This window comes from Mastigoproctus giganteus, chromosome 13 (assembly GCF_048544385.1).
Source record: "Mastigoproctus giganteus isolate SK-2022 chromosome 13, ASM4854438v1, whole genome shotgun sequence".
Lineage (NCBI taxonomy): Eukaryota > Metazoa > Arthropoda > Arachnida > Uropygi > Thelyphonidae > Mastigoproctus > Mastigoproctus giganteus.
In genome coordinates, this window is record NC_143587.1 from 140433597 (window position 1) to 140455493 (window position 21897).

The 21897-nt window shown below is 38.3% G+C and overlaps 1 protein-coding gene across 1 annotated transcript in view; it reads right to left on the reverse strand.

The window, feature by feature from the left end:
- The window catches only part of LOC150076491 (uncharacterized), a 392042-nt gene that overhangs the window by 43048 nt on the left and 327097 nt on the right, over positions 1-21897 (reverse strand). The window lies entirely within an intron of this gene.

Below are 21897 nucleotides of genomic sequence, written 5' to 3' on the forward strand. Positions count from 1 at the left end.
AAATTTTTTTTTTTAAATAAATTTTTCAAACTAGCGCCTTTGCTAGCTAAAAAACTTATCCAGCCAGTGCTATCGACAGTTTCGCTAAAGTGTTGATAAAGGAGTTTTGCCTTTTCACGAATGATGAGTGAACTTAACGGAATTTTATTTTGAGTTCGGTCTTCTATCCACAGATTTAAAGCCTTTTCCATTTTTTCTAATTTAACATCAAGAGTTACAGAGCAAATTTTTCAAGCAAATTAGCGCTTTTTCACGGACACTACGGCGGATTTTTTTTTCCGATTTTTTGATTGATCGTACCGTTGACTCATTGATTTTATAACGTTTTGCCACTGAGGAGACACTTTCACCATTAGAAATTTTATCTAATAACTCAATTTTATTCGCTAATGTCATCACCTTCTTTGATATTTTCACATTTCTCTTGTTATTCGTAGCCATATTTTTGTAGGGGTTAGAAAGAACTTGTCCACAATAAAGTCACTTTCTGCCGTTAACACTCTCGAAAAAGTCTGTTTTACAATGCAAAACGGTAGATTTATCATTTTTGTAAGCATATTAATTTATAAATTGATAAATTTATTCAATTTATAAGCATATAAATTAAAAGCAAACGATGAAACCTTCCATGACAAGCGCATAACACATACTGAACAAGGATTAGCGAGAAACATCCACGCTAGCAATTTTGTCACCCCTCTCCCCCCACCCATTGAGTGCTGTTTTGATCGGGAAAGATAATTTTAGCCACGCCCATGTTTTTTTATGGCGGAAAATATTCACGGCACTTTAAAATTCACATTTTTTTTAGGTTTCGTTTTATATTAAATCGGCGATCGCGAATAGCGGGGGTTTACTGTATTTTACTTTTAATTACATAGCACACAGATTACATTGGAAGGAAGAAACAGAAAGATGAATAATCTCTTGTGGGAAAAAAAAAAAAAAAGAAGAAGAAGAGGGGGGAAAAAATGCCAATCTTGGATTCGACTAATCATTAACTGTATTTAACAGTCACATGAGTGAAAACTATGGTTTACCAAAATGTGTGTACAATTGCACTCCCACATTTAACCACTTAGGTTAGACTTCATGATAGGCAATTCATTGCACCAAACTTCCATTCTAGACTAGTTTCAGAAGCCATCTTCGCATCATTAATGTTTATTTGAATCTGCAATTGGCATTTTTTCCCCCATTCAATTTCAGGGTTGGCTGTAGAATCACTGCATATTAAAAAAAAACCTGAATCTTGGAAATAGCTCTAAGTAAAGATGATATGAACTAAAGATACACTGTTCAGTATAGGCCCGTTATCACAAAAAAAAAAAAAAAAAAAAAAAAAACACTTTTAAAAAACTGCAGTACTGATTCGGTCCTTGAGGTTTGTCATGAAGATTCCACCAGTGATGATAACTAAGGATGCCACTTGGAAGTCTAAAATGCTGTAGAGCTAATATTCGGGTTATGCATGGTAACCAATTACAAATAACTTCGGCCAAGTCCAGTGCAACCAGATGATTTGGCTGTTTAGTGATAACCAAATTGTCTGACTGCAGGCAACAAGAAAATAACATGCAGTCAATATTACATTGGAAAAATGGGAAAACTCTGACTAGTATTATTATAGAGGGGAACCCTATATATACAAACAAAATAAAATCTTCACATGTAGCTACCAAAAAGGATTGCCATTTCTCATCACTGAGTGAGAACTGGACATGACAACAAAGAAAATTCTCACTGTGCCTCTGTCAAAAAGCTGGACACCACATCACACAGCATTTTTATTGAAGTATATTTATGGATGCAGAAAATCTCCATGGACTACTCATCAAATTACCTATGCAGACCTTGGTAGAGTTTTTTTTTTTTGAAAAAAAAAAAAAAAAAAATATATATATATATATATATATATACAGTAAACCCCCGCTATTCGCGGGGGTTACGTTCCTGAGAAATGTCGCGAATACCTACCGAAAACGCGAATACTGATTTATGGCTCCCATAGAAACAAAGGGGTTCCGTTCCAAAGTATGAAATATATAAGAAAAACTAGTCTAAAATGTTGTCATTGTATGTATTATATGTACCTTCATAATATGACTATGTACATAGACAGTACATAGTGAAATGCAAGCATATGGCATCGAAATGAAAATAAGAAACAATTTAATATTAAATGCAATATGCCTTTTCTAGCAAAAAAACTTATCCCACCAGTGCTATCACCAGTTTCGCTAAAGTGGAACAGGACCAGAGTATGTCTGCCAGGGGCAAAGGTTGATGACGTAGAGCAGATATCATCTTTTAAGGGCACAAAAGGTGATATAGTTGTACACGTTGGCACTAATGATATCAAGAGTAGGAGACCGGCAGAATTGAACAAGTACAGGTAACTGTTGAAAAAAAGCCGTGAAATAGGGTTGAATTTGAAAGTGTCTGCAATTCTGCCCAGACACAATAGGAGGGAGTATATGATGAGAGCCTTGTCGATCAATTCGGCCCTGGAAAGATTGTGCAAGGCTCAAGGGGTAGAATTTTTTTCAGCCCGGACTGTACTTGTTAACAGGAGAGATTGCTTCTACAGGAATGGGATACACTTAAATAGAAAGGGTGCAAGAATATTTGCTGATGCTATCGAGGCAGTGTTAGGTGGGTCGGAAAACTGCTAGCTTGGGGGGGAGACAAAGACTAATAGATTAACAGTAGTCACTGGCAGAGGTGAAAGAGATTCTTGCACTGCTTCTATTGGAATGAGCAGAAGCCTGAAAAACAAGATGCAGGATATTTCAGAGACTGCTGGGAGTCATTGCGGTACAAGTAAACACATGGGTTGTGTTAGGGTAGCTAAGAATAGAAATAGGTGCATGTATAGTTGCGTGTACACCAATGCTAGGAGTTTAGTAAATAAATTTGATGAATTTGAGGTATTGCTCAAAACATCAAAGGTAGATATTGTTGGGATATCAGAGACGTGGTGTCACACAGATATAAGGAATGCAGAACTGGAATTTGGGGAGTACAACGTCTACAGAAAGGACAGACTGGATAGGAAGGGTGGAGGGGTTATGCTATTAGTTAAGAAATACATAAAATCCAAGGAAGTGAAGCCAGTGGACATCGATGGACAGGGCAGTGTCGAGTCAGTTTGGTGTGACATAAGCATTGGGAGATCAAAATTGAGAGTAGGAGTATGCTATAGGCCTAATGACTCTGATGAGTATAATAAGAAACTGTACAGGGAAATAGAGTGGGCCAGTAAATCAGAGAGTCTTATAATGGGAGATTTTAATTTCCCAGATATGGACTGGAATTTGGGGGCTGGTCACTCACACACTAGCAAGCCTTTTGTGGATTTATTGGATGATTGTTTTCTACATCAGCATGTTCAGGAGGCAACTAGAGGGAGGAATACTCGTGATTTGATTATCAGCAGTGATTCTTCATGCATTAAGAATCTGCAGATAAATGAACCACTAGGTGGCAGTGATCACAGTGTGCTGAAGTGGGATGTACTCAAAGAGGAAACTACCATTAGGGGTAAAGGGAAGGGTTTTTGCTTTCGTAAAGGCAACTGCGATGGACTGAGACAGTATTTAAATTCTATACAGTGGGACCAACTGATGGTGTTACCAACAGCAAATGCAAAATGGGAAGCATTCAAAGAACTTATCTTGGAAGCTACTAGGCTTTACATACCAACTAAGAAATATTGTTCAAGGTTTAGGCCTAAATGGATGTCGGATGAACTAATGAGGCATATGGCAGAGAAGAAACATGCATGGTATACCTACAAATTAACACATGACACAGAAGCCTATGATAGATACAAGTTGATCTGTAACCAAGTTACCAAGGAAGTTAAGCAGGCGAAGGCAGATTACGAGAAATCTTTGGCAAGGGATGCAAAGAAAAACAGCAAAGAGTTCTTTACTTATGTTAACTCTAGAAGGAAGGGGATGAATTGGATTGGTCCACTTGATATCAATGGGTCAACTGTTGATGATCCTGCTCAGGTAGCTAACAAACAAAATGAATATTTTGCATCGACATTCACACATGAGGAGTTATTTAGCTAGGGGAAAGCCAGAGGTGTATTCAACTCTAGCAGTAAGCTAGAGAATCTTGTAATAACTGAGAGTAAAGTGGAGGAGAAATTGTTGAAGATAAACACATGAAAGGCACCCGGGGTGGATGGAATCTATCCAGTTATATTAAAGGAAGCAGCAGAGGAAGTAAGCAAACCCTTAGCCATAATTATGAGAGCTTCCTTGGACTCAGGGGAGGTACCCACAGACTGGAGATGGCAAATGTGACCCCAATTCACAAAGGAGGATCAAAGGCTGACAAAGTAATTATAGACCTGTGGGTTTAACTTCTGTTCCAGGAAAATTAATGAAGGCACTAGTTAAAGAAGCACTGCAGGATCATTTAGACAAGACTTCAGTTATAGCTCGGACACAGCATGGTTTTGTTAAGGGGAAGTCTTGCCTGACCAATTTGATTGGATACTATGATGCAGTCACAAAGGAACTGGATGCAGGGAATAACTTTGATATTATATACTTGGATCTTAGAAAGGCTTTTGATACTGTTGCACATGGAAGACTGCTGCACAAATTGGAGCAGTGTGGCACTGGAGGCAAATTGCTGCTGTGGATAAAGGGGTGGCTGAGGGGGAGAAGACAGAGAGTGGTAATTAATGGACACTGCTCGTCGTGGAATAATGTTATTAGTGGAGTCCCTCAGGGCTCAGTGTTGGGTCCATTATTGTTTTCTGTATTTATAAATGATATTGATGATGGTATATCAAGCTTAATGTCGAAGTTTGCAGATGATACAAAGGTAGGCAAGGTTGTCAAGGACACTACTGACTCTACGCTGCTGCAACAGGATTTGGAAAGGTTGAGCAGATGGGCTGAGAGGTGGCAAATGAAGTTTAACATTGACAAATGTAAAGTACTACACATGGGAAACAGCAACCCCAGAGCAACGTATCAACTCTGTGGTACTACACTGACAGTGGTAGAGAATGAAAGGGAACTGTGGGTGGTTGTGCAGGCAGATATGAAGTTCTCTGAGCAGTGCAGACGGGCTGCAAGAGTAGCTCATGGTGTATTGTCAATGATATATAGGAATTTTTCTAGCAGGGATAAGGAGGTGATTATTCCCTTGTATAAGGCAATGGTCAGGCCACACCTAGAGTACTGTATACAGATCTGGAGGCCTCATTTCAAGAAGGATGTAGAGCTGCTGGAATGAGTACAGAGAAGGGCAACAAGATTAGTGAATGGAACAAAGGGGTGCTCTTACGAAGAAAGGCCTAAGTTTTGCGAATTACAGTGTCTGGAGACTAGGCACCAGCGAGGTGATCTGATAGAGGTGTATAAAGCCTTGAATGGTTTGAGCATGCTCAATGCTGATGGGATTCTTCCTCTCGCTCAGAATAATCACCTGAGAGGGCATAAATTGAAATTGAGGAAAGACAGCTGTAGGATATACGTGCGGAAATTTGCCTTTAGCCAGCGGGTGGTTGGTTGGTGGAACAGACTTCTATCCCTTGTTGTGGAAGTTGATAGCCTAAATAAGTTTAAGGCTCAGTTGGACAGGTATTTTGAACGAGCAGAGGGGTGAAGTGGAAGTGGTTTTTTTTTTTTTTTTTTGGCTGATGCTGCATAAGCTTGCTTTCTTGCATCGAATGCCTCTACTAATGCTAATGCTAAAGTGTTGATAAAGGAGTTTTGCCTTTTCACGAATGATGAGTGAACTTAACAGAATTTTATTTTGAGTTCGGTCTTCTATCCGCAGATTTAAAGCTTTTTCCATTTTTTCTAATTTAACATCACGAATTACAGAGCAAATTTTTGAAGCAATTAGTGCGTTTTCATGGACACCACGGCGGATTTTTTGATTGATCGTACCGTTGACTCATTGATTTTATAATGTTTTGCCACTGAGGAGACACTTTCACCATTAGAAATTTTATCTAATAACTCAATTTTATTTGCTAATGTCATCACCTTCTTTCATATTTTCACATTTCTCTTGTTATTCATAGCCATATTTTTGTATGTGTTAGAAAGAACCTGTCCACAATAAAGTCACTTTCTTCCGTTAACACACTCGAAAAAGCCTGTTTTACACTGCAAAACGGTAGATTTATCATTTTTGTAAGCATATCAATTTATAAATTGATAAATTTATTCAATTTATAAGCATATAAATTACAAGCACATGACAAAACCTTCCATGACAAGCGCATAACACATACTGAACAAGGATTAGCGAGAAACATCCACGCTCACGATTTTCACCCCCCCTCCCCACCCACTGAGCGCTGTTTTGACCTGGAAAGATAATTTTAGCCATGCCCATGTTTTTTTATGGCGGAAAATATTCACAGCGCTTTAAAATTCACATTTTTTTAGGTTTCATTTTATATTAAATCAGCGATCGCGAATATGCGAAACCGCGAATAGCAGGGGTTTACTGTATATATATATATATGCAGCTGTATTCTCACATTTTCTGCCAACCGCATCTCTCAGTTTGGCAATTTTATTCCCTTGCTAAGCAGCCCAGTGGCACTACACTACTACCAGCAGTAGTAGTGAGCACATTAACGACATATTGTGCCATCTGCTCCATTAGCAATCCATGGCCATTATATTGCAAGTCTAATTAATATTAATGTAATGACCTTGACCCCTTCCACTTGCCTTCACTGAAAATCCTATTGACCCAAACACATGTGTTAATTACCCTTAAAAGTGTCCATTTGGAGGAAGTCGATTAACATATAATTTTGAATATTTCTGGCTGAGGCTCAAAGCCTGAGTATCCACAACAAGAGTTGTTCCTTTTTTGGGAAGTGTAAATTAAGAGAGGATTCTGTACACATTAAACTAAAAACATAATAGTAATACCAATAACTGCAACCAAAATAGTAATGCAGGACTATGTATAGAGGCTGTGAAATAAAAATAATTTAGAAATAGAATAAAGGCAAAGGCCCAGTATAATTTAATCCTTTGCAGTCCAATGTCACATTCATTGCAACGTTATAAAATTCCACTTCTAGTCTGAAGTCACAGAATGAACATTCTGTGGCTATAAATTTACAGTTTCATTCATCATTATATTCTGCCATTTAAGTAATAATGCTCTGTGAACAGCTCCATATATTAATATTTTAATAATACAAATATCAAAATGAGAGCAGTTTTTCATCTTACAATTAGTGTATTTTATTGGATTTTTAAATCCTTGTCCTCCCTGAGAGTACAGTAACTATTACAGGCTGTAGGACAGAGACTAGGGATTTCTTCAGTAATGGTCCTCGTTTAGAGCTTTTTTTAGGCCTCTCAGTCATGCAAATTGGATTATGAATGAGTCTGAAAACACATGCAAGCATCACAACTAGTATCATAAGAACCTTCAGTGTATCATGACCGAAGCAGTCAAATATACCAAGGACTTGCAAAAAAACAAGCAACTAATTGCCACATCCTTCAACAGCTTCAATAATTTCTACTGCATAATTATCAACCTGTTACTTCTGGAAAGCAAGAGATTAGTGAAAAAAGAAAGGGAATATTAAAAAAGCAGAGGAAAGCGGATTTTTTTTTAAATCCAGACTTCAGACTTGAAATTAAATTTCACTGACATATGTGGATGCAGTTTATATTAAGATACAGTCACAGGACTGTTTACCGATATAGGGGTGCCTCTGTAGCCAGGTGGGCAGGAGCAGCAGTGTGTAGCACACGCTTCTTGATTAAACCGGGGTTCGAGCCTGTGACCACCAAATACGGAGGATGCAGAAAGGTCAGGGAATGACCACCACATATCCCCGGAGCAATACAGCCTTAGTTGCTAATGTTCCTAAAAACCAAAATAACAAACAACTTCCAAACATTAGGGCACCAAGGATTTTTATGCCAGTGGATTTATACATGTACTTCAATTCTATTATACATCCACCGCTGATTATAACTGATTATAACATACATCCACAACTGATTATAACTGCTTCAAGAAAGATACTGCTGCAGACTTTGCAAAGTCTGCAGCAGTATCTTGAGTCAAAATATTGTTCATAACAATTTCTCTGCTGTCAAGAGAATTTCCAAAGGTTCCATCAAAAAGAAAAAAATATGAAGCTTTTTTTTTTCTTTTCTCCCTTCATCTGGCTAAATATCTTCTCACACACACATACAACACTGCTATAATGAACTGTTAAAATACCAAGCACACGCATGATGAGATAATTTCAAGTTTTCTTCTGTGCTTTTAAGTTCTCCAACCATGGTTTACTGCATATCAGTTTTTTTTTTTTTTTTTTTTCTTTCATAATAGCTTGATTGATACTGACTGATTTGTTGGTTGTTTTTATTGTTCCTTAGCACACTGACAATGGAGATCACAGTATCCCAGATTGTTATATTATTTACTCTGTATGGGAAATTAGTACAAATATATGAAGGTTATATTTATTCTGCATTTCATTACTATATCATTATTACTTAAATTATGTGGTAAATGTTGATTGTCTTCAGGAATCTAAAGATAGCTGATACATGTTCACTGTCAACCTAGGTTCTCGCACTTAAACCACCAAAGCTAATACTGCAAAATATCTATTGCTTCATCTATCTCTTTGTTTGAGCGCCAGAGAAATGAGCACCATTTTTCAGTGGGAATTTGTGCACCATACAGTCGTATTCAGCAATGAGGCCACCGTAGCCTAGTGTCAGGCGCGCGGGTGCATAAGTACACGTGCCTTGAGTGACCGGGGTTCAAACCCGTGACTGCTGAATACAGTGCAGTTTCTTGTATTCTGTCTATCTTGTGAACTCCTCTGACCGTTTGGTCATCCCGGAGTATAAACAGAAAATTTATTTAAGTACTTCCACACTGAACAAAAGATAATATTTTCTTGATTCTGACTCTCCATGATTTGGCAGTAGAATTATCAAATTAGTCAGAATCATCCTTCTGATTCACTTTGAAAGGTTGAAGATAACAACTATTGTTCAACAAATTTACACTTCACATTTTTCAACATATCGAGGAGTAATGACACCAGTAAATGGATGAAAGGCATATTTTAGAGTCTTATAATGGGGGATTTTAATTTCCCAGATATTGACTGGAATTTGTGGGTTGGTCACTCACACACTAGCAAGGCTTTTGTGGATTTATTGGATGATTGTTTTCTAAATCAGCATGTTCGGGAGGCAACTATACTCTTGATTTGATTATCAGTAGTGATTCTTCATGCATTAAGAATCTGCAGATACAGGAACCACTAGGTGGCAGTATCACAGTGTGCTGAAGTGGGATTTACTCAAGGAGGTAATTACAATCAGGGGTAAAGGGAAGGGTTATTGCTTTCGTAAAGGCGACTATGATGGTCTGAGACAGTATTTAAATTCTATACAGTGGGACCAACTGATGATGTTACTAACAGCAAAATCAAAATGGGAAGCATTCAAAGAACTTATCTTGGAAACTACTAGGCTTTACATACCAACTAAGAAATATTGTTCAAGGTTCAGGCCTAAATGGATGTCAGATGAACTAATGAGACATATGGCAGAGAAGAAAAATGCATGGGATACATATAAATTAACATAGTAACGTGCGGTTACCCCCAGAGCATTACTGAGGGGTGTTTAAGTGACACAGAAGCCTATGATAGATATAAGTTAATCTGTTAGGCAGGCGAAGGCAGATTAAGAGAAATCTTTGGCAAGGGATGCAAAGAAAAACAGCAAGGAGTTCTTTACTTATGTAAACTCTAGAAGGAAGGGGATGAATCAGATTGGTCCACTTGATACCGATGGTTCAACTGTTCACGATCCTGCTCAGATAGCTAACAAACTAAATCAATATTTTGCATCTACATTCACACATGAGGAGTTATTCAGAAAGGGGAATGCCATAGATGAAGTAAACACTGGCAGTGAGCTAGGTGATCTTGTAATAATTGAGAGTAAAGTGGAGGAGAAATTGTTGAAGATAAATACAAAAAAAGGCACCTGGGGTGGATGGGATCTATCTAGTTATATTAAAGGAGGCAGCAAAGGAAGTACGCAATCCATTAGCCATAATTATGAGAGCTTCCTTGGACTCAGGGGAGGTACCCACAGACTGGAGATGTGCAAATGTAACTCCAATTCACAATGGAGGATCAAAGGCTGACACAAGTAATTATAGACCTGTGAGTTTAACTTCTGTTCCAGGAAAATTAATGGAAGCACTGCAGGATCATCTTGACAAGAATTCAGTTATAGCTCAGACACAGCATGGTTTTGTTAAGGGAAGGTCTTTCCTGACCAATTTGATTGGATACTATGATGTAGTCACAAAAGAATTGGATGCAGGGAATAACTTTGATATTATATATTTGGAATTTAGAAAGGCTTTTGATACTGTTGCATTGGTGGCAAATTGTTGCTATGGATAAAGGGATGGTTGAGTGGCAGAAGACAGAGAGTGGTAATTAATGGACACTGCTCATCGTGGATTAATGTTATTAGTGGAATCCCTCAGGGTTCAGTGTTGGGTCCATTGTTGTTTTCTGAATTTATAAATAATATTGATGATGGTATATCAAGCTTAATGTCCAAGTTTGCAGATGATACAAAGGTTGGCAGGGTTCTTAAGGACGCTACTGACGCTATGCTGCCGCAACAGGATCTGGAAAGGTTAAGCAGATGAAGTTTAACATTGACAAATGTAAAGTACTACATATGGGAAACAGCAACCCCAGAGCAATGTATCAACTCTGTGGTACTACACTGACAGTGGTAGAGAATGAGAAGGACCTGGGGGTAATTGTGCAGGCAGATATGAAGTTCTCTGAGCAGTGCAGACGGGCTGCAAGAGTACCTCACGGTGTCTTATCAATGATATAGAGGAATTTTTCTAGCATGGATAGGGAGGTGATTATTCCCTTGTATAAGGCAATGGTCAGGCCACACCTTGAGTGCTGTCTGGAGGCCTCATTTCAGGAAGGATGTAGAGCTGCTGGAACGAGTTCAGAGTAGGGCAACAAGGTTAGTGAACGGAATGAAAGGTTGCTCTTACGAAGAAAGGCTTAAGTTTTGCAAATTACAGTGTCTGAAGACTAGGCACCGGCGAGGTGATCTGATAGGGGTGTAAAAAGCCTTGAATGGTTTGAGCATGCTCAATGCTGATGGGATTCTTCCTCTTGCTCAGAATAATCACCTGAGAGGGCATAAATTCAAATTGAGGAAAGACAGATGTAGGATAGATATGTGGAAATTTGCCTTTAGCCAGCAGGTAGTTGGTTGGTGGAACAGACTTCCATCCCTTGTTGTGGAAGTTGATAGCCTAAATAAATTTAAAGCTCAGCTGGACAGGTATTTTGAACGAACGGAGGGGTGAAGTGAAAGGGTGTTTTTTTTTTTTTTTTTGGCTGATGCTGCATAAGCTTGCTTTCTTGCATCATATGCCTCTACTAATGCTAATGCTAATTTAATTGAAAATGCAATGCTTGGATTTAAAAAAACTGGCATAACATTTAAGCTAGAAGAGAAAAACACAAACAAGTTTTCTGCATGTGTGAGGATAACATACCTAGACTTATCAGCTTGTTTAGACAGTTTAAGACTGCTTCATTAATTTTGTCTTTTTTTCAAAACTTCTTTTGGATCATGAACTAGTTTTGGATATGAATCAGTGCCACACACTAGTGACTGCTTGTACTTTTCAATTTTGGTATGTGTTCATTTGGCTTTTTCTTTCTTACTTTCTATTTTATTTTGTTAACCATTTCTTAAACAGATTTGGCAGGAGTTGCCACTATTCTATCAGTTAAACATTTAACCAAAGACAGGCAATGTGCACACACATGCTTTAAAATCTTTTTAATTTCAGTGGTATATATTAACTGAAAATTTAAATTTGTCTTTACTTCTAGCAATTTTTTCTAGATAATAGTAAATGTTGACCAAATATTCCTCCACTACTGCTATATATTACTGCTACCTGTAAGCAGTAATCAAAGTGATTCCAAGCATTTACTGTAAACTATATTCTTATAGAGTAAGAATATGGCTAGTAACTTGGTGGAGTTCTTGGTAAATTCTGGAAAGATTCATTGAAGAGGCCTCTGGAGTCAGAAACTCTATGATTCATCTATGATGCTACTAAAACACTGACTCAAATCGATAAAATGAAGGCCCCCCCCCGCTCAACCTCCAAGGGGAACTGAATATAGGGCGAACCGCTATTCAACCAATTAAGTACTTCTGTTTCGTATCCCCTTTGTACTACCATGAACGTGTCATCAATATACCTCTTCCATGCCCGTAATGGGGGTGGACTAAAGCTCCCCAACATCCTGTCTTTGAACTCTTCCATGGATAAATTAGCTATAATTGCACTAATAGGTGAACCCATGGCCACTCCGCTGACCTGCTGGTACATAACATTTTGAAACAACATGGTGGTACTAGATAAACATAAACTAACACCTTCAGAAATGTCTTCACCACTTAGGGCTGTCCTATCCTTCAAAGTATCATCTCTACTCAAAGCCTTGCAGAAAAGGGGAGCCCCCTTCCATTCCTAGATGTGTGTGTACAGAGAAGGCCAATACTTGAAAACTAAGGTTTATAAAAACCTATGTGTTGTGGCCAATACACATACTTTAAAACTGTTCAGACCGGTTGCCACAAAAATAGTGTGGTTAAGGCCTTAATGGGGAGGGTGGGGTCCGACGATATTAAACGGGTTACAGCTGACCTAGTAACGTGCGGTTACCCCCAGAGCATTATTGAAGGGTGTTTAAGAGATATGAGTAGTAGTTGCAGGTATGCTTGTTACCACTGCATACATTTCCCACTGTCCAGGCATTTCAGAACTCATTTCCCATATTTTACATTCGTATAAGATACAGTGTGTGCAGCTGCCGGATCGGAGACTGCACACAGTAGTGTCTGCGATCAAAGATCCTATTGCGAGTAATAACACTAGTAGGATTGTATATGAAACTGAGTGTCCAGATTGTGGGGGAAATGAAACGTAGGCTGTGTGATCGCCTGCGGAAACACGATAGGGCCCTCAAGACAGCCAATTACATGCATATTCAGCCGTAGCTGAACATGCATGGGAAACTGGGCATGGCATTACAGCTAAAGAAGCCATGATTGTGGATACAGCGCATGGCTTTTGGAACCGGAAATGGCTAGAGCAGTGGTTTTCAACTGGGGTGCCGCAACAACATTCCAGGGGTGCCACGTAATTTGGGTTTAAGTTACTTAAACTTTTTATTATTTATTTTTTTTTAAATGTATATGTTTATTTCATTATAAAAAGGTGTACAGTATCCTTTTAATTTTATGGTGACCAATAATTGGTGTTTACTTAGTACCTCTATATAAAGAATAAAATTATTATTATATACTGTATATATATAATTTGTATTATGAAATGTAATTTTGTTTATAATTATATTATTGTAATAATTATCATATAACATATATTTTTTAATATTATACAGGGTGCTCAAAAATATTGGTACAAAGGTTTAGGGGAGGTAGATAACATCTAAAGGAATGTGAATCGCATAGAAACCCATAACCGGAAACGTCACGGGAAAGTAGTAGCAGAAGCACAAGAAGCAGAAATGACGCAAGACAGTAATTAGTGGCAAACATTTATTTGACATAATATTAACAATGGAGTACGAGATGGATGCATTTCATGATGTTACAACAGATGCTCGAAGGTTCCACCATGAGGCGCTTTTTTTTTTTTTTTTTTTTTTGATTTGGTAGTTGTTGGCGCATCGGCTTCTGTGGCCATATTGGACCTCCCAAGGTTTTTGCAGTACTTTGATCCAAGCCTGAGGCGGGAATCGAACCCGCGACCTTTGGGTTGCCGGGTAGGTACTTTACCCACTCGGCTAGCCCGGTTGGCACCATGAGGCGCGATGTATGCGTGACACCGACGCAGCATGGATTGGCGGACACGGTCGAACACACCTGGAGTTTCTTTGACAGTAGCAGCAGCACACACGAGTCTTGCCACGAGATCCATTTCCATCTCCACAGGCGATTCATACATAATAGATTTGAGGGCCCCCACAGAAAGAAATCAAGGCTCGATAAATCAGGTAAGCGTGGGCAACAGGTCCACCACGACCAATCCATTGACGCTCAAAACGCCTGTTCAAATGGTCACGAACACACCTTCCATAATGAGCAGGTGCCCATCGTGTTGAAACCAAATGTTGCATCTCACATTTGCTGGAACATCGTCAAGTAACCCTGGTAGAACTTGTTCAAGAAAGTTCCGATATTTAGCGGATTTCATGTGGGATGGTAACAGGTATGGGCCGACTAAGCAGTCACCGACCATACCTGCCCACACATTTATTGCGAAGCGATGTTGTTCCGCATGTGGGCACAAACCGTGTGGGTTGTCGTGAGCCCACACATGAGCATTGTGCTGATTGAATAAGCCTTCCCGTGTGAAATAAGCCTCATCCGTGAACAAAACATAGGCTGGAAAATTCAAGTCTTGAACACTTCCTTGGAGAAACTTTGCACTGTGCAAAAGCCACACGTGCAGGATGATCTTGGGGAGCAGTAACTGAACCCTTTTGAGATGAAAGAGGTGTATGGAATTGTGATGCCAGACACGCTGTACACTGCAACGAGACACTCCTAAAGCAGAGGCAACAGCATGTGTGCTGGTAGTAGGATAATTCTGGACGGCATTCAACACACTTTCTTCCATGGTGGGAGTTTGCATCGCTACTCCGGCACTACTCCTGTTACCTCTAAATGACTCATAATCGCAAAAATTTTGATGCACACGCGTAAACAAATGGTGGTTCAGTACATGTCTGTCTGGGAAGCGTTCTCCATAAATTCGTTGAGCGGCTCGTCCATTGCCCTCTGCTAATCCATACACTAGGTGCATGTCTGCCAGCTCACAGTTCGTATATCGATGCATGCTCTTCGTGAGGCGACTACTGCTTGAATGAGTAAACCAGAAATTTTCCCTCCCACAAATTGATGAACAGCGCCATGTACCGACTTACGGTGACGTTTCCGGATATGGGTTCCTATGCGATTCAAATTCCTTTAGATGTTACCTACCTCCCTTAAACGTTTGTACCATTTTTTCTGAGACACCCTGTAGTAGTAGTAGTAGTGGCATGTGATGCAAGAAAGCAAGTGTATGAGCTTATGCAGCATCAGCCAAAAAAAAAAAAAAAAAAAATCACACCATTCCCTCAAAATGCCTGTCCAATTCCGCCTTAAATTTATTCAACCTATCAACTTCCACAACGACAGATGGAAGTTTGTTCCAGCAATTAACCACCCGCTGGCTAAAGGCAAATTTCTGCACATCTATTCAACATCTGTCCTTTCTTAATTTGAATTTATGCCCCCTTAGGTTTGTAATCTGAACAAGTGGAAGGACCCCATCAGAATTCAGCGTGCTCAACCCATTCAAGGCCTTATACACCTCAATCAGATCACCGTGCAGGTGCCTAGTCTCCAGCCACTGCAATTTGCAGAACTTAAGCCTCTCTTGGTAAGAGGATCCCTTCATTCCCCTCACCAATCTTGTTGCCCTTCTCTGTACATGCTCAAGCAAATCTACATCCTTCCTAATATCAGGCCTCCAGACCTGTACGCAGTACTCAAGGTGTGGCCTGACCATTGCCTTATACAGAGGGACAATCACCTCCTTTTCCCTGCTAGCAAAATTCCTATATATCATTGACAAAATCCCAAGACCTGCCCTGGCAGCCTGTCTGCATTGCTCAGAAAACTTCATATCTGACTGCACAATTACTCCCAGTTCTTTTTCATTTTCTACCACCTTAAGTGTAGTACCACACAGTTGGTACGTTTTTTTGGGGTTAGTACTGCATATGGGTAGAAGTCTAAAGGAATGATGGGCTAAGAAGTGGCAACTGCATTTGTCAGGGTTAAACTTCAGTTGCCACTTCTTAGCCCATCTGCCGAAATTATCTAGATCCTGTTGCAGTAGCACACTGCCATTACTGTCATTAACAACCCTGGCAACCTTTGTATCATCTGCAAACTTCGACATTAAGCCTGATATACCTTCATCAATATCATTGATAAATATACAAAACAGTGGACCCAACACCGAACCCTGTGAGACTCCACTAATAACATTAGTCCACGAAGAGCAGCACCCATTGATTACCACCCTCTGTCTTCTCCCACTTAACCATCCTTTTATCCATTGTAGTAACTTACCCTTAATACCATTCTGCTCCAATTTGTACGATACTTTTCCATGCGCAACAGTGTCAAAAGCTTTCCTGAAATCCAAATATATGATATCAAAATTATTTTTTGCATCCAGTTCCTTTGTAACCACATCATAATATCCTATCAAATTTGTCAGACAAGACTTTCCCTTAACAAACCCATGCTGTGTCTGAATTATTGCTGCAGTCTTGTCTAGATGATCGTGCAATGCATCTTTAACCAGTGACTTCATTATTTTACCCGGAACAGAAGTTAAACTAACTGGCCTGTAATTACTCATGTCACCCTTCGATCCCCCCTTTGTGAATTGAACTGGGGATACATTTGCACATCTCCAGTCCTTGGGAACCTCCCCTGAGTCCAAGGATGCTCTCATAATTATGGCTAAGGGTTTGCTTAGTTGCTTTGCCGCCTCCATTAATATAACTGGATAGATCCCATCCACCACAGGTGCTTTTCTTATCTTTAACTTCAACAATTTCTCCTCCACTTTGCTCTCAGTTATTACAAAATCATTAAGTATCCTGCTACAATTTGATAACCTTCTGCCATTTTCAAACCTTAATAATTCCTCATGTATGAATGCAGATGCAAAATACTCATTCAGTTTGTTTGCTCTCTGAGCAGGATCATCAACAGTCAAATCATCGATGTCAAGTGGACCAATCAGATTCACCCCCTTTCTTTTAGAGTTTATATAAATAAAGCAATCCTTGCTGTTTTTCTTAGCATCTTCTGAGACTAGCGACTCAGAAGTTTATCTGCCATAGGCTTCTGAGTCGCTTGATAATTTATATGCATCCCATGCATTTTTCTTCTCTGTTACGAGTCTCGTTAGTTCATTAGATAGCCATTTAGGCCTAAACCTTGAACAATATTTCTTAATAGGTATGAAACTTTTAGTAGCATCCATGATTAATTCCTTGAATGCTTCCCACTTAGAATTTACTGTTGGTAACATCGTTAGCTGATCCCACTGTACAGAATTTAAAAACTTTCTGAGAACACTGTACTCACCTTTATGGAAGCAAAAACCCTGTCCTTTACCCCTGATGGTAATTAAATCTTTAAATAAATCTCACATCAGTACACTGTGATCACTGCCACCTAGTGGTTCCTTTATCTGCAAATTCTTAATAAATGAATGATCACTGCTGATAACCAGATCAAGGGTATTACTCTCTCTCTGATTGCCTCTCGAACATGCTGCTGCAGAAAACAATCATCCAATAAATCCACAAAATCTGACTAGTGTGTGAGTGACCAACCCACAAGTTCCAGTCAATATCTGGGAAGTTAAAATCCCCCATTATAAGACATTCTGATTTACTAGCCCACTCCATTTCTCTGTACAATTGTTCACTGTACTCATTCGAGTCATTAGGCCTATAACACACTCCTACTCTTATTTTTGCTTTCACAGTGCTTATGTCACACCAAACTGACTGATCAGTGCACTGTTCATCTATATCAACTGGGTCCACTTCTTTTGATTTTATGTTTTTCTTAATTAACAGCATAACACCTCCTCCCTTTCTATCCTGTCTATCCTTTCTGTACACATTTTACTCCCCAAATTCCAGTTCTGCATTCCTTATATCTGTGTGACACCACATCTCTGCTATCCCAACAATATCCGCCTTTGATGTCTTGACCAACACTTCAAATTCATCAAATTTATTTACTATACTTCTAGCATTGGTTATATATATATTATGTTTTTGAAATATTATTATATTTAAGCGTATTTGATTATTGCTTCTTTATCACTTGCTACGTTAATGCTATTGTCATATGGCAATTAGACATTATACGTGCTTGACATATTACTGGATAATTGATTAAACTGTTTCGGTTTGGTCGATTTTTCTTTTACTGTTATTTATCTACTATCTGTATGGGTATTTAGGTGTATCGGGAACAGGAGATCCAGTTAGCCTGTGCAGTCTAACTTCTTCCTGGGGGTCTGTACATGTAATGGAAAATAATAATAATAAGAATAATAGTAAATGAAGTTAGTATTTTGTATTTCAAACAAACATCAAATAAACAACAAATAAATCAATGTTAACTAACATTTTTTTACCTGGTCATCTACCTGCTATTTCGTCGGGGACTTTGAGCGGGTTGATAGCCAGATTAAAGGAATATCTCGGACCTAGCCGTTTCTGTTATCCCTTTATCAGTTTTGCCTTTTTAGTGATACTTTTGTACTTAATTACTTAATTTTGGATAACTTTAATTAATTGATTTTAGATAATCTTTAATAAATTGATTTTAGATAATCTTTGATTAATTAATTTGGTAATCTTTATTTATATTGATTTTAGATAATCTAATTATAATTTTAGAAATATTTTTAGTCTTAGAATCGGAATCAGCAAACTGGTATAGGTGATACAAAGCCCAATGGGTGAGTATTTGGAAAAGTGAGGAGGTTTTTACTTACAGTCAGTTGTCCTGTGGTGGTCTGCCGGAAAAAAGGGGTTAGTCCCGTTTTGTTTTATTGACTGATCGGTTTTTAGTGCGCAGATGCACCTATTGTTTGTTATCGCATGATGTTGATATTCCTGTAGGATGGTATATTTGCAAGTCATGAGAGGGTTGATTTTTACGTATTGTCGGGGGTGGGGGCTGAGGTTGGGGGAATTCTTCTGTGTTGAAATGATATGTTTTTCGTATATATTAGAAAATTACATGGTGATTATTATTGATGAAGAGGTTTTGAAGAAAAGGATGTTTTTATCCTTTGAAGAAAAGGATGTTTCAATGCTAAGGTCTGTGGGGTAGATTTTCTGGGCTAATGTTTCGAAGTTATCGTAGTTGACGACTAGGACGTCATCGATGAATCTATATATGTTGATTCCTTCTTGTATGTTATTTTCAAAGTGGTGTAAGTAAAGGTTGGCTATTGCACTGGAGCAGCAAGATCCTATGGCTATCCCTTTTGCCTGTAAGTAGATGCTGTTTCCCATCATTATGTAGTTATTTTTGACGTTGAGATTGATTAGATCGTGCCAGTATTGTTTATTGCAATTCAAATTTTTTTGGTGGTTTTGGAAGTAGTGTATGAGGACTTTAACTAGATTGTCATTTGAAATGCTAGTGAAAAGGTTTTTGAAGTCATAGGTGTAGATGCTTCTGATATTGTTGTTTTTGTTTTGAATGTAATCTAGATATTTTTTGTTGTTGGTGATGATTTTGGTGTTAGTTATTTCGCTAGTTATAGTTTTAAGTTTGTCTTCCAGAAGGCTGCTGGATGGTTTTATGTAGCTGCTTTTTCCAGATGTGATGAACCTTTTTCTGGTGGGTATTTTGTGAAATTTGGGGATCCAATAAATGAATGAGTATTTTGTAGTGTCTATTTTCAGCTTGAGTTTTTTGTGTAATGCTATGATTTTCTTACTTGTCAACTACGACAACTTCAAAACATTAGCCCAGGAAATCTATCCCACAAACCTTAGCATTGAAAGTACCAACCCAGACAGCAACCTACAAGCATTTTACCTCGACAGCCAGATCAGTATCACCAAAGACAATATCGACACTAAACATTACGACAAAAGAGACCACTTCAACTTCCCCGCCATAAAGCTCATCCACTGGGATAGCAACATAGCTAAGCACATACAAGGAAACACAATTAGGAACCAAACATCCAGATTAATAAACATATGCAATAATACAGAAAATATAATGGAAGCAATTAAAATACTTATAAAAACCCTCGCCTAAAACAATATACCTAACAACTACAGCAAACACCACACTAAAGCGGCCATACATATGAACATCAAAAGTCAACCGAACATCTGCCCATATAGAATAATTGAAAACACCACAAAACAGCTATAAACCATCAGTAGCCAAACACCAAAATAAAAAGCAGGATAAAAGCTACCTAAATTGAGGCCCGGATTTATTGAGCTCAGAAGAGGCTCGTCCATTGATCACACTGTAATCCGGCATCCTATACTAACCCACCCTTTCGATATAATAATTTTTAAAAATTAGAAATGCCCAAATGGAAATATAGCAAAATACAAAAAACTAAACAGCACAAAGAGACACAAGGTAAACATTCACCTAGTAAGAGGCTGTATATATGTCAATAGCTACCCCCTAGGACAATACAGGCTGTTGTGTCTTAGAAAAGCTATACCGGCCCAGTCCAAGGGATAGCAATAACAAACTTCATGTAAATAACAATGGAAAATCATGTAAATACAAATTCATGAATAAATGCAAATGGACAACATCCTTAAATCATAAAAACATCCTTTTCTTCAACACCTCTTCATCAATAATAATCGCCACGTAATTTTCTAATATATACGAAAAACATATCATTTCAACACAGAAGAATTCCCCCAACCTCAGCCCCCACCCCCGACAATACGTAAAAATCAACCCTCTCATGACTTGCAAATATACTGCCCTACAGCAATATCGACATCACGCCATAACAAACAATAGGCGCATCTGCGCACTAAAAACCGATCGGTCAATAAAACAAACAGAGAACGGGACTAACCCCCTTTTTCCAGCAGACCACCAAAGGACAACTGACTGTAAGTAAAAACCTCCTCACTTTTCCAAATACTCACCCGTTGGACTTTGTATCACCTATACCAGTTTGCTGATTCCGATTCTAAGACTAAAAATATTTCTAAAATTATAATTAGATTATCTAAAATCAATATAAATAAAGATTACCAAAATTAATTAATCAAAGATTATCTAAAATCAATTTATTAAAGATTATCTAAAATCAATTAATTAAAGTTATCAAAATTAAGTAATTATGTACAAAAGCATCACTAAAAAGGCAAAACTGATAAAGGGATAACAGAAATGGGTAGGTACGAGACATTCCTTTAATCTGGCTATTGACCCGCTCAAAGCCCCCAACGAAGTAGCGGATAGATGACCAGGTAAAAGAATGTTAGTTAACATTGATTTATTTGTTGTTTATTTGATGTTTGTTTGAAATACAAAATACTAACTTCATTTACTATTATCATTATTATTATTATTATTATTATTTACCATTACATGCACAGAACCCCAGGAAGAAGTTAGACTGCACAGGCTAACTGGATCTCCTGTTCCTGATACACCTAAATACCCATACAGATAGTAGATAAATAACAGTAAAATAAAAATCGACCAAACCGAAGCAATTTAATCAATTAACCAGTAATACAGCAAAATTTATTCAATTAACCAGAATATATTATACCCAGTTGACACACACACACACACACACACACACACACACACACACACACACACACACACACACACACACACACACACACACACACACACACAGGGAGAGAATTGGATCTAACAAGCAGAAAATTGAGTACGGGTGCCGCAAAATAAAATAAATTACTTAGGGGTGCCATATTATTAAAAAACGGTTGAAACCACTGGGCTAGAGAGTTTAAGGATATGTTCGTCTGGACACTATAGTCTTAATAGGGATAAGGTTGTTGTTGTTATTTGGTTTTTAGGAGCATTAGCAACTAAAGCCATATTACTCTGGGGATATGCGGTGGTCATTCCCTGACCTTTCCGCATCCTCCGTATTTGG